The following is a 23,969-nucleotide window of genomic DNA, read 5'->3' on the forward strand; positions in this document are numbered from 1 at the left end:
GCCACCTCTCCTGTTCATCCTATTCATTGTGAGCAACTCGTATCCTTCCATTTCCATGTTATGCTTATTATTTTCATTATCAAGCCAGGTTTCGGATATGGCTAAAATTTGGAAAATTTTTCTCTGGTATTCTTTAATTGTAGTGAATTTTTTTGTCATGTGGGAGCAGGATTTTGACCCATAAGCAGACATGACACGGTAGTTAAAAAGTAAAAGTCTTTTAGAAGGTTTGATGTACTAACCTGTCACTGAGTAACTCGAGCTAAGACATCAGGCTTATATGACATGAAAAAGGACAAAACATGAAAGGGCCATAGCAACTGATACATCAAGGAACAACCAATCAAAACAGTACCCCCACCTCAAGGGGCACCACCAGTGTCCAGAATCTGGAGGAACAAAAGACAAAACAAGGTTAAAAAAATCACAAACACTAAATAAACAGAACAAAAACTAGGAAGCCAGCTTGACTTGGTTTAAGACAGCAAACAAACAGCAGTTAGATGTGACGAAGACCAATTGAACCAACAAAGACGGAAAGAAAGCAAACTAAATACAAACAAACAGACAAGACAACGAGGGACGCCTGGACAATACACAAAGTTTATAGAGGAAGCAGGTAAACGAGCACAGGTGGACAACACCTGCTTGACTTGGACTAAGACAGCAAACAAACAGCAGTTAGACATGACAAAGATGATGAACCAACAAAAACGCAAAGAAAGCACGGAACTAGATACAAACTATCTGATGAGACAATGAGGAACAACTGGACAACACACAAAATGTTAGAGGGAGCACAGGTAGACACAATAACCTGACGACACATACAGAAGAACACGAGGAAAACTAAACTAAATTCTAAATAGAGACCAAAATCAACAATAGATCGATGTAGGCCAGACGAGAGGTTCCTGGTGGGACCAGTCGGGTGGCTCTTCCGGAGACGAGACAATAGGGTCTTGGCAGAACCAGTTCGGTAGCCGTCCCAGAGGTCCATATGAGAGGTTCTTGACGGGGCCACTCCCCCACTAAAATGTCGACATCGAAAAGGGAACGTCTTTGTTCAGGTTTCAGACGATACATTTTGATCACTCAAGATTTACTTGGCATAATTCTAAGATGGGAACAGTTTACATCGGATTGGACTAGAACTGACAGCGTGGGAAATCAAGCCTCTCCACTTCATCGGGCCCAGTGATAATACCTGTTATTATAGGGTGGTGCGCGTGTCATAAATCAGTATATATCAAATAAACTATAAAATAAATAATCTTGTTTTCATTCTGACTGCTGTAGTAAACACTTTTTTTCTCATTCTCAGTTGGCAGTGACAGTACTTACTGCAGCTCAAAATGTGATGATAGCTGTCATGAGAGAATAATAGGATACATCCAAGTTGCATAAATACTCACAAAAATCAATAAAAACACCCTATATAGTCGAGACATAATTTGAAGTTCGTCATTGTTAATGTAACACATGATTTAGTTGCCAATTGAATTTAAATTTGTGTATATTAATTCTGTGTTTGCTAACACTATTTTATATTTATTATTTTTCTAACATGCTGCAATATTGTGTTGTGAGTATATATTTATTTTTATCCTGTTAAGTATTAGTTCCTTTTTACTTGGTTTGGTACGGCGCATTTCATGAGCAAAGAAGAGAAGAGAGAGAGGTGAATGGGAGACTGAGGCTGTTCATGTCTGAATAAAGACGCAATGAAAAACTGTCCTGCCGCGTCGGTTGTCCTTAGCAAGGAAGACGCCAGAAGAAATACATACACTCAAACCTATATTGTAACCCGCCATACCACGGCCTCCAAAGATAAGGTGTAGGTGTTGTTCCGCAAAACGAAACACCTTTAAGGTAAGGGTAACGATGAGTCTTGAACACAAACGACTTGGTCTTTACTATTTAATAAACAAAAGGTTGTACAAAAAAAAAATGGTCATCTGTTTGCCTTTTTGTTTGTTTAGTCAAACTACAAAAATTGACCAATATTACATTGGCTCTTACATTATCTGGCCCCAAATTGGTTAGGCAGGTGGGCTAAGCAATTACTAACTTCTAAACCAGGGTGGATGGCGATCGACCGGTCAACCGCAAAGGCGTCGTGGGTAGATCGGCCAACCTATCATCCGTCCTCTGCGTTGGGAGCGTTTCTGGCGGTGCGTTTCAATTGGAGTCAATGTGATGTTTGCACGGGCGGGTGCCGTTGCGTGCGGGGTGGCGCGAGTGATGCATTTGAAGCGGTGGGACGCGGAGTGAAGCGCCGGAAATCCACCCATTCGCTCCACTAGGCACGTATAAACAAGTCAACCATTTTTCCTTTCCGCCTCACGGCAGCCAGTCAGCATCGGGTCTTCTACGTCACATACAGCCACACAGCGTCCTGTTCACTCTGCGTTTTTTTTTTTTTTTTTAAGTTCTTGAACTTTACCAAGACAGCAATATTGATAGCATTAGCATAGTGTGCAAAAAAGTTGACTTGTTTTATGCGCGCCAAATGGAGAGAATGGGCGGATTGTTGTTGCTGCTGCAAATCTGCTTGAGGCTGGCTATCAGCAGCTACTGTCTTGACTATGCGTCCCTGGCTGATTCCATTCAGTGCAAGTCATCAGAGTAAGGTAATTATTTACAAAACCTTTTTTTGTTGTTGTATTGTGCTATATAGGTTAATGCAGTCATGCAAGGTACACCAGCATATACGGTACATATAAAAATAATTCTCAATTTATTTATAACTAATGTGTTTTGCATTTTTAGTAGGTGGTAGATCATTTTGACTCGGTCATGTCATAAGTAGCTCTCAGGTTGAAAAAGTGTGGGCACCCCTGTTCTAAACTAAACTTCAAATTACGCAACTCTACTATACATGAGCAGAGTAACTTAACTGTTTCATTCAAAGTGGTCACTACAGTGGACAGCTATTTAAAAGTTGCTTTCGCCTATATTAATTCATCTAAAAAATATATTAATTAAATTAAATCATAATTAATGCGTGAAAGGGTTAAAAATATATTTTTAAATTTTGATAAAGATAGACCACTATGCATGAAAGTGTTAAAGTCTTTCGGAAATCCTCCTTTTTTTGTATTTTTTATAAAGACTTTTCTTCTTGGGCTGCTTCTACCAGCAAGCACAGTTTGTTTACTGGTCTCTCCAGTGTGTTGGTCTCGGTCCTTATCTTGACTCTTCGTACTATTCCGCTTGAGTCTAGTAGGGTCTCGACCACTCTTCCAAGCAGCCAGGAGTTGCGAGGTGAAGTGTTATTCACGAGGAGCACGACATTTACTATTGCGAAGTTTCCTCTTCTTGTTGGCCATTTTTGTTTTATATTTCTTCATGCCATTTTCTATTTTCACCTGACACTGTTTAGGCCCTTTTTCATTTTGGTTATAATATACTCTGACATTATTCTTTCATTTTTGAGTTGCTGCAAAGTCCTCCTTAATTTTAAAATCCAGGCCACAGCTCTTTCTAATTCCTGCCACTCTGATTGATAGTCGATCAGTTTGTTATTGGTTCCACTGCATCTTCCACTTTGATCATGTTTACTGTTGCTACATTCTTCAACTCAGGATCGTCTTGCAGCTTTTCCTTCCTTCGCATGGGCTGTTCTAGCCAATCGTATTTGTCGTTAAGTAGGAAGCTTGGTCCGTCAATCCATGTTTCTGATTGTGAAGTTCTTGGCCTTCATTCCTCTGCTAGACAGATCTGCTGGGTTTTATGTGGTTCTTACATATTTCCACTGGGAAGGCTTGGTGGCTTTTCTGATTACGTTTATTCTGTTCGCTACAAAGGTGTTGAAACGGGCAGTCTCGTTGTCTATGTATCTGAGCACTGTAGTGCTATCAGTCCAGAAGACAGACGGCTGTAACGGAACTTGGAGTTCTTGACACAACATCTTGTCTCTCTTCACGGCGACCACTGCTGCTGTTAACTCAAGTCTGGGGATAGTGACTTGTTTGAGTAAGGCCACTCTCGACTTTTCTATCACAAGTGAACAACACTTCTGTCCTTTTTTGTTCTCCAGCAACAGATATGATGCGGTGCCATAGGCATACTCTGAGGCATCCGAAAAGTGGTGCAATTGTCCTGAAACCTTGTGTCCAAAATTTGCAGGTTTTACGCACCTGTTCACTTGGAAGGTGGAGAGGTAACATCTTCCTTCGATGTCTTCCAAACCTCTTAATTTTTTTCATTGATCGTTTCATCCCATCCATGTTTCTCTTTACACAGATCTTTCAGCAGGAGTTTGGCAGGCAAAATGACTGGGGCCAGCAAACCAAGGGGATCGTAGATTGAATTAACAACTGCCAAGATTATTCTTCTTGTCATTGGTTTGTCAGGCAATTTGATACTGTAGACGAAAGTATCCGTTTCTGTATCCCACTGTATACTGAGTGCTCTCTCCACCGGTAGGGCTTCATAGCTGAGGTCCAAGTTCTTCATTTGAGCTCTGTGTTCTTCAGGTACTGACTTAAGCATCTTTCTGTTATAACTTGTCCATTTAGTCAAAATAAATCCTACTTTAGCAAACATGATGCAAAGGTCTTTAATCAATGTCACTGTTTCGACTTCTGTAGCAACTATTTTCAAGCAGTCTTCATATACAAATTGTATAGGACTGTTCGGAAAGCTTCTGGAGCGCAATGATTTGGTTATCCTCTGCAGTCCTTTTCATTGCATACGACGCAATGCTTGGTGATGAGGTGGAACCAAAGAGGTGTACCGTCATTCTGAACTCTTCCAAAGACTCGTTCAACTTGCTGTCAGACCACCAAAGAAAGCGCTGGAGGTCTGCGTCGTGTTCAGGTACCTTCACCTGATAAAACATTGATTCAATGTCAGCCATCATCGCAACTGACTCCTCACGAAATCTTAAAAGGACGCCAATTAGCATATTGGTCAAGTCAGGGCCTTGTAGCAGTCTAATATTCAGATTATAATATTTACTGGTCTTGAAATGATGCGGCGCAATCAAAAATCACGTGTATTTTTCTTAGGATGATACACCCCGTGATGTGGTATGTATGACATACCATATATGTATGTCATCTCTATTCAGCTGATCAGTTGGGACTCAAATGGCATATCCCTTTTGAATGATGGAATCCCTGAAGGCCTTGTACCCCTCATAGAATATAGTGTCCCTTTTGAGCTTCCTGTACAAACTAACCATGCGCTGTTCTACCATACATCGGTTGTTCGGCATTGGCAGTTTGGCATTCTTTAGTGAATGCAAACGGTTTCTTATTCAATGCCGTAGTGTCCATTCACGAAGGTAGCTGTTTTCTTCACAGACTGCATGAAGTCCTTGTCTTTTTGAGACATTTCTTCCTTGTCATCGTAGTTACGCTCTGGAAAACAGTGTTATACTGTTGTACCAGTAGTTTCTCAATTTCCATCACTGTGATCCTATTCACTGAGCAGTAATGCAGTTTGTTGTCATTGCCACGTGGTTCCTTTCTTAGAGGACCATTCACGACCCAGCCTATAGTAGTCTTTACCGCATGTTATTTATACCTATATTTATTAATACTTGTGTATTATGGCCTATTATTTGCTTTATTTATTGTCTACTGTTTGTAAAGTGCTTTGTCACAGCTCTAGCTGTTATGAAATGTGCTATATAAATAACATTGCATTGTATTGTATAAGGGCCTCCCTTTCGTCTCAATTGCTTTTGAACAATTTGCTCCGATAAGTAAGACAACGTCTGCTTTTATCTCTGGCAGGCGTACTTCATGCAGATTGGGTCACTTCCATATTTCTGATTGTTTGGGGATGTTCTCATGATGCACTGGTATGCTACTGTGGGTGTACGCCTTGGGTAGCTCATGAACTTGTTTTCTTCCAGGCCACATAAGTCCAATATCACATAATTGTGCACTTCCGTCCTTCCAATTCATCTTGACTCATTGTGCTCAGGAGTATTTGGGTTGGTTTCCCTTTAACATTCAGTTTCTTGCGCAGGTCTTCTGTAATGAACGTTGCTGTGCATTCCGGATAGATAAAAGCATACGTTTTAACGTGCTTGTCGCTGTTTCTTGACTTGATTTTCACCGGTACTATTGACAGCACACAGACACTTTCCCCGGCCCCAATGAAGCAAGCAACCTCCCGTGCAACTGCAGGTTGAGGGCTTACTTCTTCTTGAGGATCATTGTCCTTTTCCTGGGAGGTTAAATCTTCTTCTTTAACTTTGTGTAGGATGTCTGGATGTTGTAATGTACACTCCTTACACTCTGTTCTTTTCTTGCAGGACTTAGCGATATGACCCATAACCAAGCACCCGAAGCACAAGCCCTTCGACTTCAAAAACTCCACCTGTATGGCTGATTCTTGATTTTGTTACATGCGGCTAGAGTGTGAGCTTGCTGACAGTACATACATGCCTTCTCAAAGGCACTTGCTTTTTTTATCTGGGTTGGTTAACTTCTCATTCTTTCTTTTGGTCTTTTCTGTGGAAACATTTGTTGCAAAGCTTGCACGTTTTTCTTTCTTGGCTGGGGGCCTTTCTTTGTCTTTTTGTCCAAAGGCATTCAAGCGGCTATCTGGAATGTCACCAAAAAGAGGGTCTGTTGCTATTTTTGCTTGATGCTCTTTGTTGCTCACCAAGTCAGCAAACCTTGCTCTACTACCTTGCCTCTCCATGATATTGTACACTTCAGCGCGCCAACGTTCTTTCAGTTTGTAGGGCAATTTAGACAGCACAGTCCGCAAGTTAGTGGGGTTGTCCATTTCCTCCAGTGACTCTATATCCTCCATTGTGTTGCGACATCTGACCACAAATCTTGCATAGGCATTTAATGCTTTTCCGTCTTCAAACTTGATCTGCGGCCAGTTTAGTGCCCTTTCAATGTAAACACTGGCAATTCTTAATTGATCTCCATAGTGCTTGTGAAGCAGTTGCTTTGCTTCTCTGTACCCACGGCTAGGACGCATATGGACGCAGCTGCGGACCAGCCCTTGAGGTTCGCTACTCGTAATTTGCTCCAAGAAGTACAATTTCTCTTGATCGTCATCTGTCTTCTACTCTATTGAATGTTCAAATGCTCAAATGAAGGACTTGTATTATAATACATCACCACTTAACAATGGGGATGTCCTTAGTTGGTAAATGAGATTGCCTTTGCTGCTTTACCAAGAACTCTGTGATTACATTCTGTTTTTGCATGACCGGAAATGTTGTCATTACTACAGATGTTGGACCGAGAGGTAAAGTCAGGTATTTGTGGTGCTTGGATGCGCGGCAGCTGCGGCTGTGTGGAAGGGTTCACATTGTCTAGTTGAGGTGGCAGAGCGTGAATTACTTGTTTCACCTCGCGCTTGACTACTTGCACCGTCTTCTGACCTTTCGTATTCGTTGAGCACCTTTAATTTTGCACTACTTTCAGCCAATGCAGTCGCAATCTCAAATTCTTATTTTATATCTTTAGTTCTTGCCATTTCCATGCTTTGACGCTGCTTTAAGGCAACTTCTTCCAACTCAAATCTTTGCAACTTGCTCTAGTTGCTGCCTTTTTCTCATTCTGCAGCGCTTTCCAGTAATGCTGCATGCTCTGCTTCTTGTCTAACAAGTGTCGCTGAGACTCGTGAACATACTGATGAGTGGCTTACTTGAGACCCATGCAGGGGAGCGTGTGCAGTGTTGCTGACACTTGCCTGTGATGCACTATCATCTGGTTGAACACCATCTTGTAGCTCATTTTCAGCTTTAAGCTCCTTTTGTAGTTGCACATATTTTTTCTGCTGATAACCCTCTTGACCATCCTCACGCAAATATGATAAGTGTGCAGCTGCAATCCATGCTTTTGTTGCTTTCATAAAGTCTCTGACGGGTGCCATTTTGGGTTCAAACCAGTTTTCTTGATCATATTATGTTTGTTCATCTACTGGTAAGAGGCTCACTATTTCTCTATTAAATTTCTCTATTAAATTCCTCTAATAAACAAATAAAGTATTTTTCCATTCCATCTTGCACCAACTGAACGTTTTGCACATCCTTCATCAAAGATCCCATCACATTCATTCTGTTAGACATATATCTTAATCTTTGTGTTCTCAATGCAATGCATCTTTGTAATCTTTCTTCTATTCTTTTCTTCATCCATCCTATCAGTTGTTGAGTGGCTCATAATGGCTGTATGCAATGTTCAAAAGCACCTTTTCTTCAATGGTCACTTCTTCATAAAAATGCATGCAAACAGTTTCTTATTCAATGCCAAGCTCTGCATGGACGAGTCACAGTTATCGTGCGTTCTTGGGCCAGCGAAAGTTACGTGTCTCTTTCGTTTTCAATCACGTCGGCTTGGATTTGCTTGTTAGCTTGCGCTAGCCTTAGCGTCGTTCGTCGTAACTTTATATCTTCGCTGCGCTTCTTGCAGTCAAGATAGACACAAAGAGTCCTCTTTACCTTGCGTTGTAGAATCACAGGATTACTCGGCTTCCTACTTCCAAGCATCTCCCATTGATTTGCATCCAACCAAACCCGATTCCAGTTTGAAAATTATTTTCCAGATCCTTGCAAGAATAGCCATTGTGAACATCCATCCATCCATTATCCAATACGCTTATCCTCACAAGGGTCGCATGCGGTTGTGCGGTGCGGAGGTGTGCTGGAGCCTATTCCAGCTGTCTTCGGGCAATAGGCAGGGGAAACCCTGAACCGTTTGCCAGCCAATCGCAGGGCACACAGAGACAAACAAACATTTGCACTCACAATCACACCTAAGGGCAATTCAGAGTGTCCAGTTAACCTACAATGCATGATTTTGGAATGTGGGAGAAAACCAGAGTACCCAGATAAAACCCACTCAGGCACTGGGAGAACATGCAAACTCTACACAGGAAGGCCGCAGACGGATTTGAACCCAGAACCTCTGTACTGTGAGGCGGAAGTGCTAACCAATTGAGCACCGTGCCGCGATTTTATTCTATGGTCTCTATTATGACTGGATGTCTTTGACATTTTTGGAGGAAGTGGTTTGTCATATGAAACCATCGGGCTCCCCTTATGACTCCATTCCTCCATACTTCTTTAAGGAGATTGTCCCGACAATTGGTAAATCGGTTTTGGGAATTATCAACAGCAGCCTGTCTTCTGGTGTGGTCCCCCAACAGTTTAAGCATGCTGTAGTGCAACCCCTGCTGAAAAAACTGGCCTTGATCAAGCTGTGCTATCAAATTTTGGACCCATTTCCAAGCTGTCTTTTATGTCTAAAATTCTGGGAAAAGTGGTGCACTCACAGCTAACATCATACTTTGATAAACACAATGTCATGGAAGTTTACCAGTCAGGCTTCAAGAAGATGCATAGCACAGAGTCAGCCCCGCGTAGTTTTCAATGACATCCTCCTGGCAAATGACACTGGAGACCACATATGTCTCGTTTTGTTGGATTTGACTGCAGCTTTTGATACGGTAGACCACAATATTCTTTTGACTCGCTTGCAACACCAAGTGGGCATTAGTGGATGTGCTCTAGAGTGGTTTAGATCGTATTTGGGTGGTAGGATTTTTTCTGTTAGCCTAGGTTCCTCTGAGTCCTGCTCTGCCCCTCTATCGTATGGTGTTCCACAGGGTTCTATTTTGGGGCCATTGCTGTTCTCACTGTATTTGCTGCCCCTGGGTTCCATCCTTAGAAAACACAGCATTTCCTTCCACTGCTATGCGGATGACTGTCAAATCTATATCCCGCTAAGTAAAAAAGAGGCTTCCTCCTTAAGACCACTTTTGTCCAGCCTAGAGGACATCAAAGATTGGATGTCACTAAATTTCCTAAATTTAAACGAAAACAAAAATAAGTTATGGTGTTCGGTCCCAGCAGCTCGTCTCCATCCCACCCTGTTGTCCTTTGCCGCTTGGCTTGATATCTAAAGCCAACAGTCTCAAATTTGGGTTTTAAAATGGACAGTGATCTTAAATTGGACCAGCAAATCAGCACTGTTGTAAAGTAGAGCTTCTTTCACCTTAGACAGCTGGCTAAGGTAAAGCCCCTCATTTCCCATCAGCACTTAGAAACAGTCATCCATGCCTTTGTTACATCTCGGCTAGATTACTGTAATGCACTTTATTTTGGAGTCAGCCAATCCTCCCCTCAAACGTCTCCAGTTGACCAAAATTCTGCTGCCCGCCTACTAACTGGAGCTCGGAGGCTGGAGCACATAACACCAATTCTGGCCTCCCTTCACTGGCTCCCAATGCATTTTAGGGTTCAATTTAAGATTCTCTTATTTGTCTATAAGTCATTAAATGGCCTGGCCCCGACCTCTCTGAGCTCGTCCACTCCTACGCACCTTCCCGCAGCCTCAGGTCTGCGGACCAGGCGCTGCTCGAGGTGCCGAGGACCAAGAGGAGCCTCCGAGCGGATCGAGCCTTTTCAACTGATGGTCCTTCCCTCTGGAATGACCTCCCATTGGTTGTTAGGCAAGCCCCGTCTCTGTCCATTTTTAAAACCCAGTTGAAGACACATTTATTTTCTCTGGCTTTTGATGAGACCTGACATTTTCAGCTCTTTTCCGGTGTCAATTGTATATAGTGTTTTATGTCAATTTATTGGCTTCATTATTTATATTTTATTTATATTTATATTTTATTTACGTCTATATTTATTAATACATGTATCACAGCCTTTTATTGTTTTTGTTCTATTTTCCAGATCCTTGCAAGATCTGTATTGTTTGTAAAGTGCTTTGTTACAGCTCTAGCTGTTATGAAATGCGGTATATAAATAAAATTGTATTGTATTATATTGTTATGTATCAGTTGTGCAGTTGCTATAGTCCTTTTATGCTTTGTCCTTTATGACGTCATATAGGCCTGAATCTTACAGTTTAAAACACGTTTCAAAGTCAAGGCCCGCGGGCCACATCCGGCCCGCGAGAAGGTTTTCTGCGGCCCCTGGGATGATATTGCTTTATTATTAGATCCGGCCCGCAGTCAGAAAGCCGATGTGGGTAGCAGATGTGATCGGGTCCTTCGCGCCTGCGTATGACGTCACGTTTTAAAATATATTGTAGCGTCTTCCAAGAACACAATGTAGTTTATCACATTTTATTAGTTCCAACCGGCTACTGTGGGCCGCAGCTGACGCAAGTGCAGTACGACAACCGTTCAGTCAAAAAAGAGCAACGGCTCTCCTGTTCGTCCTCCGCTCCTCTCGCTCGCATGCCCTCCCGTCCAGCCGCACGATGCATTCATTAACTTCGGAAACAAAACAACTTGGCAAGACACAAATTCGACCACAACACAGATAACCCAATTCGTTACACTATTTCTGTAACATATTTCTTTGCCTCTATGTTTGCCACCCCCTGGCTGTTGTTATAACGAACATTACCGCTACTTTTACGACGATCGTCCTTCGGTTGTCTACGTGCCGCCTGAAGACTTCACGTCACTTTTCGTGGCTTTCAGAATCAGATTATGGTGAAAGGTTATTCGGAGCAAAACACGCTTTATTAAGAAATACTTAATATGAGAAATCTCATGTTGTTTTATTATTAGTAATTGTTGGCGTTTGATAAATTCATTGAGTTTCGATGCAGTGCTGAGATGTCCCACACTGTGAGCAGGCATTGAACGCTCCTCGAGCACCGAGTGTTGATAGTGGGAGACGTGGTTTCTTTTCATTCTCCTCCTTCGACACAGCTAGCTAGTAGTTTGTTCGTGCCAGCAAACTCGGTAGTTGCAGATGTCCCGTGTTTCACCACGTTTGTTGTTGTGTGTAAATGTTAAAAGGTGAGTTTAATAATTTAATTTAAGTTCGTGTCTGGTAACTGCTGAACATAATAGCCTAGATATGTTCTCGTGAGTGATGTCAAGTTGATGAACACTAGTTAGTTATTTCGGCTAGTAGGCTTACTATTCTAGTGATGAAATGTTTATTGTATGTATTGTTTGGCTGTTTGATTTCTTAATACAGTGAATTGTAATATTTAGGCTTATTGTTAACTAATGGATATGCATTGGATGATGTTGCTAGGTTATTCTTTATCTGTATTGTTGCAGACCACAATAGATAGACGTGTCAAGTGGAATACGGGCCTGTTTTTCTGACAGGAGCACCCACATTCATACCTTGTCACTCTAAAATAGAGTCAGCTGGAGACATCAGACCAATCATATGATCCTCTCAGTTTTACTCACATTATGTACAGTTCCTACAATCTTGCAGTCCGAGTCAACCAGAAAATTGTTTCCAGTTTGGCAGGAGAAACGCAAACGGAAGTGATGTACGAGCTGTCTCGCAAAAGTAGCAGTAATGTAGTTTATTTTATTTTTATTTAGTAACTCCGAAGATAAAAACACAACAGCCAGGGGAGTGACAAAAGAAAAGAAAAAGAAATAAATTACAGAAATATAAAGCGTGACATCATCAGCAGGCGCGAAGGACTCCATCCAATCTGGACATTTTAAAGAATTTCAATGAACATTCTATCAGTCCGGCCCTCGGCTTGTCGCAAAATTTATTATTTGGCCCTCCGTCCATTTGACTTTGACACCCCTGGTTTAAAAGCTTGAGTTACTCAGTGACACATTGTGTACGTCAAAACTTTTTTGAGTGAGGATGCAAACTCTCTTCCAGTCCTGATCTCGTTCTTACTTTGTATTTTTGTTGATTGACTTTTTACTCTTCATCTTCCGTGTCATGTTTGCGTGTGGGTCCAAATCCCGATCCTCACGTGACAGAACGTACTGACCAGTCGTGGACCCATCCGACTCAGACACAATCCCTCAAGCCGGAGACGTCACCACCTGCTCCTAACCATCCCTCCACATCCAATCAGGGAGTGATTGTCTCACCGGCTGCTGCTTTGCCTTTTCACTGGGAACCTCTCGTGTCGCTCCTCCAAGATGGGTCGCTCAGGCCGTCGCAAGTGCCAGTCTGCCCCTCTTCGGCCTGCTGACCACACCCATACCTTTCGTATAGTTCGGTCTTTTCTTCCACGTCTCTCTCATCTTTGCCATCCACTTGTCCTAGTTTTGCACTTTCCTCTTCTAGTTTAACACCCGATGTTTTGTTTTTAGACTCAGATTTTTGACTGACTGTGAAGATGGCCATGATTTGGTTAATCTCCTTTCTGATTCTGACATTGATTTTGGGCTTCCTGGTTTTTCAAACCCTAGTCAGTTTTTGTCACGTTTTTCTGATGATGATCCCTTAGTGTCCACTCCAGAACCCTTCCCATCAGACCCTGGCTTGGGCGTCCGGTTAGCCATTTACAAGGGACCACCGGAGGGCCGCCAACTTAGGCGCCCAGGTAAAGGTTCTGGTTCTTCCCGTCCGCTTTCTCCAAGTCGCGTCATTCCGAACCTGTACCCTTAGTGTCCACCGGTGAACCCTTGTATTCCCTTCAGACCCTTCTTTGGTTGGCTATTTACACAGGGCCCCCGCGGGTTGGGCAACGTAGGCGCCCGAGTAGAGATTCTGGTTTCCCCCATAATTCAGCCTTTTCCAAGTCACGTCATTACGAACCTGTATCCAAGCCAATACACTCCCCCCTTCCCGGCGACTCAGCTAATGCAGGCCCCCGTCCCGGTGCCTCCTTCCGATCCTGCTACGGCAGCGCAAGGCCTTCGGCTGCCATTGGATTCTGCGACGGCAGTGCAAGCTCTGCGGCCTCCTTCCGATCATGCTACGGCGGCGCAAGGCCTTCGGCTGCCCTCTGACTCTGCTCCGGCGGCGCAACCTCTGTGGCTGCACTTGGATTCTCCTCCAGCGAAGCAACCTCTACAAATCACATGAACTTCTATGTTCTTCAATTTCATGAACTTTTTACTATTTGTGAACTTAACCACGGATTACTCAAAGAGCTGTTTTTAACCAGTATATTTATTTCAACTCCTTTTTTTTGCATTATTATTTAGTATTATTTTTCACAAGAGCGTTATTTTTGAGAAGTTCGAGACAATACAATAGGGATAGATAATCGATAATCAGCCCGGCCGATAATCGGGGCCAATATTTAGCATTTTGCCGATTATCGGCATCAGCTTTTTTTTTCATTTCACGGCCAATAAATTAAAAACTGCTTTATTCGTGCTTGCTGCAGGGTCCTTCTCTCTCTCTGTTTATTTGCTGCATGACTGGGCCTGCCTCCATACCAGGCAGATTGGCCCACCCAAAGCACCATCTGATTGGTTCCTTGTGCAGTGCGTGACAGCCAATCAGCGTAAAACTGCGTGCTTGCTCCCTGCTCGCTCTCTCTTTGTCTCCTGGATGTGCTAGGCACATACACGATGGGAGTCGGTGAGTTAGTAGTTCAAGGTAATACAATAGACTTTGCCAGAATTTTAGTAAATGTCAGTCTACTATAACTCACTTATCACATTATTTTGAGCCCTTCTATGTCATATAAACACAAGGGGCAGTTCTGCTCGCCACAGTAAGCTGCTTTGCGGCTCAAGCTAACCACTCCCCCAATGTCACAACAGTTAATTTGCTTTGTGAATGACATGGCTCCTGAGAGAAGTTGCTGATAATATCGGGAAATGGTGATAAAAGTAAGACGCAAGTGAGTGCCAGTGTGTGCGTGTCTGTGTGTAAGCCACGTAATGAAAAGCTAAACTCAACTTTATTTATAGAGCATTTTAAAACAACCACCACTCCAAGTGCTGTACATGGTGACAAAAATTGACAGCGAAGTACTGCATGTGAAAGTCCGGCCTTGGAAACATGCTTATTTTTCTGGCTGGTAGCTGCGTAAAGGATTCACTTTTATGTTTTTGAACTTTAAAACAAAGATGTGTGAAAGATAAACATTTCAGTTATAGTGGATTTTTAGAAAACCATTTGTTATGTTTGGGCACCTTTAGTTTTTTCTCAGTATTTCTGTCTGTCTCGTCATTATTATTGTGTCCTACCTTGTGTGACTCGTCCAGATGTTTCTCATTGTCTCGTCACTATACTTGTATTTAAGTTGCTAGTTTTTGTTCTGTCCTTGTCAGATCATTGTCTTTGTCATGTTTTTTTTTGTTTCTCCTGGTATGTTGTTTTGTTTCTCAGTGTTTCTTTGCTACTTTGAGTTTTGGACTTTTCAAGATTTGTTTGTGCTGGTTTTTGTTAATAAATATTTTCTTAGTACCCCTTGCTTCTCCTGCCTCCCTGCATTTGGGTCCTCCGTCCCCCAATCATGACACTATTTACTGTAAGGAGATGTTTGTTTTCATTGAACTATAAGACATGCAGCGGAGCCCGGGAGCTCCCTGCACATTTTTGTGAGACTTAAAACAAAGTTGTCTATTTTTTAAGATCTAGAAAAGCTTTGACATCTTGTACATCACTAAATTTGTTTAATAAGCATGGACTTAAAGGCATTTAAACTAAGTCAAGTTTTGGAGTTTTCATTTTTCATAAATTTGACACCATTTTACCCCTTTTCTCTACAAATAAATATCGGCTTCAAATATCGGTTATTGGCCTCCTTGACTACTAATAATCGGTATCGGTATCGGCCTTGAAAAAAGCATATCATCTATCCCTACAATACAATAATGCAACTGTTACTGAAAGCATGCTACTGAACACATATATATTTTCCTTCTAAAGCAAGACAAGGTTAGCCAATCAAGGCTAACCTTGTCTTACTTTAGAAAGAAAATATATATGACAAACACAATTGCACAAATGCATTTTAAGGGCGAGCAGGTAAAGTCTCTCTAATCTAAGCAGTCTATGTAACCATATGATGTATCATGTATGTACAGTATTTACGTATATGCTGCAGCTGTGTATGCTATAAGCTAAATATTAGCTGGATATGTGCATTGGTGTGTTGAACTTGTTGGCTCCATGTTGCCATTAGACGTATTTTTGCCGATTCTGACTCTTGGGTCATAAGCATCGCGTCATTTCTATGACTACCGGTCCGGCCCGGGCAGGATCCCCCGATCCCGCGAAGGGCGACTGCTGCCACCGCAGTGTCCCAGTGGACGGGGCCGCTGTGGAGAATCGTGGGAAGCACCGGGCGCACGCCCAGAGTCGGCGGCAGGAGCCCTTTTTTTTCCCTTTTTTTTTTTTTTTAATCGGTTGTACTTCGTTCGTAGCTCTTCCGTGCGACTAACTAGGAATCGAAACTTATTACCGACATTCTAAAATCGGAACGGTTCCGGGAGAACCGGAATGATGGATCCCGGTTCCACTCGATTCACGGTCCTCGGTGCCCAACCCTAGTTGCTATGCAGTTGCTATGGTCCTTTATGATTGTCCTTTATGATGTCATATACCCCTGAAGTCTTATAGTTTAAAAGCTTGCGTTACACAGTGACACGTTGAGTATGTTAAACTTTTTCTGAGTACTGATCTCTGTTGTTACTTTGTATTTTTGTCGATAAAAACTTTTTACTCTTCATCTTCTGTGTCATTTCTGCGTATGGGTCCAAATCCCGATCCACACGTGACAGTCTCCAAATTGTGGATCTTTCATCTGAACCAGGGATCGGCAACCTTTTACACTCTAAGAGCCATTTCGACCCGCTTTCCACGGAAAAGAAAACCGCAAACACTTTTTGATGATCCTCACGAAAAAAGCGCCGAGTTAAAGGTCTCTTTCAAATGAATTAAAAAGCTGAACTTAAATTATCCATCTAGCAAGCAAAAATGCCTGAATTTAAAAATAGTGGGGAAAAAAAGCGTACTATTCCACTGAACAATGAAAATGAATATTTGCAAAATAACTGCCTGAATATTTATTTTACTTGGTTAATGGTACTTCTGCTCCTGAACCTTTTGCACAATGCAGCGTCTGTAAAATCAGGGCTGAGTAGTCACTTTCATCTTTACAAAGGACCGTAAACTGATGTCTTTTTAAGAAAAATCATTTTTTGTGTGCGTAAAACGTTCATATTACATTATAAAAGTGACCTCTGTCTCTTTGATGTGTGTGTGTGTCCATGTGCGTCTGTGTGCGTGTCCCGAAAGTGACCCACATGCGCAGAAGAAGAGACGGCATCACACATGACGTTGGGTTTACGGAAGTAAATGTGGTACAACAGGTCGGGCCATTTCAACAGTGGAGCGATTCGGTCAGAGGTAGAAATGCAGTATTTGCGCTCATTTCATGGGGGCGCCATTAAAGAGAATGTCATGTCATAACTGCGCGTGAAAAACGAGCCAATCAGAGCCGTGGCTGAATTGCTACTGTCACCATAACTGTTACATGTCAACTTTATGCTTCAAGTTTCAAGTGAGATTAAATTAAATATAATATAAATATAAAGTCAGTACTGTTACTCAAAACAACTTTGCAGATTTGATCTCCCCGCTCCCAGAACTTTACCTCCGCCCACTTGGAACGCATTTTGGCCTGAGGATAACGTCAATGTCGGATATATGCGACATGGGGTTTTCAAACTGCATTGCAAAAAAAAAAAATCCCATAGGTATCCAATCTAGGACCACATATGAAAGTGGCCAAAAACTTTGACTTACTAAGAAGACATGATGCATGTTTTTGAGACAAATACCATGCACTTCAATCAGACACTTAATTACTTTCCCAAGCCACTGTCAGATTCCACTTGCCAGAGGACTAAAACCAGTTCCAGTCCTTGCCACTTTCTTCATCTAGCGGGTTTGAACTTTCCCTTTCCCCTCCCTCATGGGGGGACGAAAGCTCTCTTAAGCCAGCATCGAGATAGACTCGTCTAGGTTACTAACTGCCGTAGTATTACGAGGTCAACCCGTCTTCCTTCGCCACGCGCTCATAATGACTGACCACTTTATATATTTTTTTCTTTATTTGAGCATCATGTTTAAAACAAAATTCACATTTCAAAATAAAAATTCGATTGATTATCAAAGGAGAAGGTTGGAGTTCAAAGAACTTAGAAATATCCTACCACTCATTCACCCAATAAAATACTAATGCTGTGTTGCATATACAATGGTTTACAATAATAATTGAAAAAAAATAATACAATTTATTAATTAATGATGTAACAGAAGGCAACTGCAAAAACAGGTTGTATAATTATCAATGATATCACAAAATACAAAAAAACAAAATTAAAAAACTGATTGCGACATTCTTTTTTCCATTCATGGTCATATAAATTATATTGATGATGGAGTAAAGTAAAGTGTAAAAACAGGTTGGCTACAAGCTGCAGTTTGTATTCTTTTTTATTTTATTGCTTTTCTTCTGCATATTTACGCAGAAGGTGATTTTTATAAAGCTTTTTAAATTGCACCAAGTTTCTGGCGGCTTTGATTTCTTCACCAAGACAATTCCAAAAATTTAACACCATATGGTGTAACACACATACTTTTGAGAGTGGTTCGGGAATACATTTTTTAAAAATTGATTTTTTTCCCTCAGATTGTAGATTCCTTCTCTTCTGCTGAACATTTTTGGGATATTTACTGGAAGCAAATTTTTATGAATTTTGAACATCAACTGATTTGTTTTGAATTTAACAAGGTCCTTAAATTTTAGAATATTTAGCTTTAGAAAAAGAGAATTTGTATGTTCCCAATAACCTGCGTAGCTAATAATTTGTATTGCTTTTTTTTAAATTGCATATAATGGTTCAGTGTTACACTTGTATGAATTTCCCCAGGCCTCTACACAATTGGTTGTGGGGTAAAATCAGTGTACAATAAAATATATATAAAGCTTTCTTATCAAGATAATATTTGGATTTATTCATTAAGGCCACGATCTTTGATGTTTTCGTTTTGGTCTTTCTAATGTGTGGTTTCCAAGAAATTTTATGATCAAGAGTTACACCCAAGAATGTGTGCTCATAAACTATTTCAATTTCTATGTTATCGATCATAAAATGTGTTTGTAAGTTTACATCACATTTTCCAAAGAACATGATCTTAGTCTTTTGTAAATTTAGTGACAGTTTATTTCTTGCAAACCAATTTTGTAGCTTGTTTGTTTCATTTGTAATCTCAATCATAAATTTTTCAGGATTTTCACCTGAGCACAAAATTGTAGTGTCATCCGCAAACAGTACAAACTTCAGTTTTTTAGACACCAAGTATAGGTCATTGATATATAAAAGGAAGAGCTTTGGGCCCATTACAGATCCCTGAGGGACTCCGCACACAATACTACCACACATGGATCTGTACTGACCCCACTGGACATACTGTTTTCTATGCGTTAAGTAGGAGTCTAACCAGCTAAACGCTGTTCCTCTGATCCCATATTTATATATTTTTTGCAAGAGTATGTTATGATCCATTGTGTCAAAGGCTTTCTTTAAGTCAATAAATATTTATGGCGCTGTTGCTTGTCGCGGCGCGAGAGAAGAAGATGGTGCCCTCGCGAGCGACAGAGTGGAAAATAATGGAGAAAGTTTTGACCACCCTGAATCGCCGAAGTGGGCGACCATCGTAAAAAGGGTGAGGCAACGGCCGGCAGTGGTAAAATTGGGAGCACGCCCCGCTGCACCTGGTGTGAGAAAGATGAAAAAGCGCTTGGCTATCGTGGGCACGGGATTAGCAAACCACATAAAAACGGTACCAACAAAGTTGGGGAGTGCTTTTGCATCTAAATTCTCGACAGATTTGGAAGCACAGACGCGAAGTGAATATATTCAATCCCAACTTGGCCGGGAGGTTAAATGTTACGAGATATCCTCTGCTAATGGTAGATTCGCCTCGTTTAAAGTTACAGCTGAGTGCAAGGATATGGCAGAAATGTATAACCCAAAGATTTGTCCAGTGGTCACTCATGTGCAGCGTTTTCTTGAGCCACGCAGTGGAGTGGCTCCTGGCTCATACGGAGCATGAATGTGCAGATAAGTGGGGCTCCATCAGCCAGTAGCGTGGAGGCTTTTTAAACTATTATACATGGAACTCAAAAGCTGTCTCTTTTAACTGCCGTGGCCTCCGCTGTGCAGATGCTATAACTTGCAGGATAGTTGTGGATCACCTGTTGGATCAATGCGATGTATTGTGTTTGCAAGAGACATTCTTGACCAAGCAGGATATGGAAGGATTAAATACAGTAAGTAAGAGCTTTTATGGTGCTGGAAAGTCTTGCAGAGACATTGGCGATGGTATAATATGAGGGCGCATATACTGATGCTGTCAACTAAAGCCCTCTTGCCTGCAGGCTATTTTACATACATTAGTGAAGCTTGGCATAGCATTTCATGGTTAGATCATTGCATAGCCACAGCAGACGCCCATGCATCACTGATTGACATGAAAGTGTTTTATGAGTTTTCAGCAGTAGATCACATACCATTTGGAATGCAAATACATTGTCAGTGTCTACCTACAGTGGAAATCATTCATTCATTCATTCATTATCCATACCGCTTATCCTCACAAGGGTCGCGGGCGTGCTGGAGCCTATCCCAGCTGTCTTTGGGCAGTAGGCGGGGGACACCCTGAATTGGTTGCCAGCCAATCGCAGGGCACACAGAGACAAACATCCGCACTCACAACCACACCTAGGGGCAATTTAGAGAGTCCAATCAACTTACCATGCATGTTTTTGGAATGTGGGAGGAAACCAGAGTACCCGGAGGAAACCCACGCAGGCACGGGGAGAACATGCAAACTCCACACAGGGAGGCCGGAGCCGGGATCGAACCCACGACCTCTGAACTGTGAGGCGGACGTGCTAACCAGTCGACCACCGTGCCGCCCCAGTGGAAATCAGTAATAACGAAATTGGAACATTATTTGTGAATTGGAGCTCTGTCTCGAGAGAACAAATATTTAGTTATTCTGTGACTACAGATAATTTTCTTACCCCTTGTGTGATCTTAACATTCTGCTTACTCCCCTTGTCCTATGGGTCAAAAAAGACCCTTCCTACCAAAGCCCCAAAATAAAGCAACTTAATTGAAATGTAAATCCCAAATCTATTTTGCATGATGTAACAACCTTTTATTTATCAACTCAACACAATTTAATTAATTTTTATCATGTATTTGTGACACAAACAAACAATCACCTTTGACCATTATTAAGTTTTTTTTAAACACAAACCAACTGTCAACACTTTTCTTTTACACAGAAAATATATATTATTGCTATTATATTAAATGTGAAGTAATTACTATTGAAGTAAGTCAACAATCTGGAACTTGTTGTCAGCAGTTTATTCTTTTCAATTTTTTTATGAAGTGAATCATAAAAATACTTCTCTCTTAACAACAAAACCACAAAATGTTGCTTGACTTTCTGAACAGCGTCCACTGATAGTGTAGTGGTACACACACCTGAGTTGTGTGCGGGCAGCGTGGGATCGATTCCTGCTCAGTGACGGTGTCTGTGTGTGCCCTGCGACTGGCTGGCGACCAGTTCGGGGTGTAGTCTGCCTTCGCCCGTTGACGGCTGGGATAGGCTCCAGCAACTCCCCGCGACCCTGTATAGGATAAGCGGTTTGGAAGATGATGATGATGATGATGACTTTCTGAACAATTTTCAACATCAACTCAACATATACATCTTCATCCTCTTGCTCCTCCTGAGCTCCTGAAAAGATCTCATCCAGGAACTTTTGGACAGTCTACTCATGGCCTCAGCAAGGAGTCAACTAGGGGTCCTTTGATTCAGGGTATCTTGAAATCCTCTTTACTGAATTCATTTTTATTATGTCGGAGGTAGTTTTTGTTTTTTGCTTTGTTTTGGAGCTTGTGTAAATCAATGGGTTAGCTACAGATCAAAAGTGCAGGTGCTGGTCAAATGCAAGTTCAATTCGTACATCAATCTAGTTTCTTTGTGTGTTTTTGTGTGTCTGTGTGTGCGTGGGTTTTGTATGTGTGTGTATTTGTGTATTTGAGAGCGTTGGTGTGCCCTTTGAACTTTTTTTCTGGTGTTTATATGCTTTTATAATTCACGGGTCAAAAATGACCCATAAGACAATATTTGTACCCTAGTGGTGTACAGCCCACATGGAAACATACACAAAAACAAGATATCACTTTTTCTAATTATGCGGCCGATTTAGGAATAGTCATCACATTTCAAGTCGGAAAAAGATTAAGGTATTTTTTCTACAGCTAAACATGGTAATGGGTCAATTTTGACCCACAAGACAATACAAGGGTTAAACAAATCTCATTGCCCAAGGAGGCTGTCTTGTGTAGGAATGTATATTGCAAAAAAATTAAACATAGGGCTGCTATAAATGCTATGTCTGAAAATATTGTCAAAGTGCTGCTTAAATCAAGTGAACCTATACATAAAGCAAAGGCCAAAAAGTAAGGAAAGCCAGGATGAAATGCACATGTCGCAGAGTTTTTTTTTTTTATAAAGCAAGAAATGCTTCTTGGGAGTGGATTCTGGCAGGAAGACCAAGACATGGGCCGTTTTTTTAACAGAAACGCGTCACGAATGCTCAATATAAGTATGCCTTGTGTTTTAGAGTTAAAAATGAATGTGCTATGAGAGCCGATTCATTGGCCAGGAAACTCTTGTGTAGCAACAAACATAACATTTGGAAAGAGTTAAAACACATGAGAGCCAAAAAAAAATATCTGCCGAGTGCAATCGATGGCATCTGTGGCACTGATGACATTTTAGAGCTATTGCGTCAGCACTATGGTAGATTATTTAATGGTCTTGAGCGTGAGCCTTTTGTCTTGAATGATGTTGGCCATGTAGAAGTAATAATGTCAAATAAAGTTCTCAAAGCTGTCACTAAGTGGGCTAATAATAAGGCTTGTGGGCAGGATTGTGTTACAGCTGAACACTTAGTTTGCAAGTGCAAAGTTAGCACCACTGCTCTCCATTTGTCTCACAGCCTTTCTCTCTCATGGTTTCTTACCTCACACTATGCTAACTGTGTTATTGACCCCAGTTATTAAGGATAAAACTGGGAAGGTTGGCAATTCTGACAGCTATAGACCTATAGCTCTTGTTAGCGTAGTGTCAAAAGTCATGGAATCAATTATACTGGACAGGATTTCACAATTTGTTACATCTACTGATAATCAGTTTGGGTTCAAGGCTATGCTAGGCAGACATGTGTATGTGCATTAAAAGAGATTGTCCAGAAATACAAGAGACATAATTCATCGTTTTTATGTGTTTTTTAGATGATTCTAGAGCATTTGATAAGGTGAACCACCAAAAGCTTTTTATGAAATTGATACAGAGAGGTGTTCCCAAATACATTGTGCGGATTTTAATATACTGGTATGAAAACAAACTATGCAGATTAAGTGGGGGAATAATGTGTCCAGTCCATTTAATATAAGCTATGGAGTCAGGCAGGGTGGAATTATGTCCCCAGTTTTATTCAACTTGAATATGGATGAACTCTCAACCAGGTTCAAATCATGTAAGACTGGTTGTGTGGCTAGACATTTAATTGTAAATCATTTACTATATGCTGATGACTTAGTAGTGTCTAGTCCGCGTTCTGCTGGCCTGCAGCAGCTCAACATCTGTACTGATTACGGTTTGCAGCATGACATAAAATAGAACTCAACAAAGAGTGTGGTTATGATATGTAGGGCAAAGGAGGACAAACACATGAACTACCCTCTTTTTCATTTGTTAAACACAGTCCTTACTGTAACTGATAAGGTTAAATATCTCGGGCACATCGCCACTGCCAAAATGACGGATGATGATGACATTTATACGCAATGTAGAATCTTGTATGCTCAGGCTAATACATACATCGGTTCATGTACGGATGATGTAAAGGTGACTCTTTTTAAGGCATACTGTACTGTTTGGAATTTGGAAAAGTAAGCTCTCTAATTGGCTCTCGCTCTTAAACGCAATAGAGTTCTATTCTTACCTTATCGTCCTGTAATTTGGTTAAGTCCAAAAGAAGATAAATAAGTCATTTTGTTGCAGCGTCTTACACTAGAGAATCAAAAGGCAAAATCTATCTTCATCCGCGCAATTCCTCTGCATGCGCCTCTCGGACAACACCGGTAGAATAGAGTAATGGTCGCTGAAGGCTAAGGCCTTTTATAGGTGCTCATCCTTCTGGAAGCTTCGAGATGAGGTCATGGGAAATTCC

The 23,969-nt window shown here is 41.4% G+C and overlaps 1 protein-coding gene and 1 long non-coding RNA gene across 12 annotated transcripts in view; one reads left to right on the forward strand and one right to left on the reverse strand.

Moving 5' to 3' along the window:
• LOC147141603 (uncharacterized) overlaps positions 1-23,885 on the reverse strand; it is a 26,178-nt gene extending 2,293 nt beyond the window's left edge. Inside the window, exons 1-3 of one of the 3 annotated variants that reach the window (XR_015088074.1) lie at positions 23,742-23,885; positions 21,208-21,353; positions 1-1,031 (exon numbers count right to left, since the gene is read on the reverse strand). The exon at positions 1-1,031 is cut by the window's left edge and continues 2,293 nt beyond it. This is a non-coding gene — a long non-coding RNA (uncharacterized LOC147141603). The other 2 variants (XR_015088073.1, XR_015088072.1) reach the window with 2 other exon arrangements.
• The window catches only part of acad9 (acyl-CoA dehydrogenase family, member 9), a 173,588-nt gene that overhangs the window by 82,047 nt on the left and 67,572 nt on the right, over positions 1-23,969 (forward strand). The window lies entirely within an intron of this gene.

Source organism: Filicampus tigris, chromosome 9, assembly GCF_054856515.1.
Source record: "Filicampus tigris isolate MCC_2025a chromosome 9, RoL_Ftig_1.0, whole genome shotgun sequence".
Taxonomy (NCBI): domain Eukaryota; kingdom Metazoa; phylum Chordata; class Actinopteri; order Syngnathiformes; family Syngnathidae; genus Filicampus; species Filicampus tigris.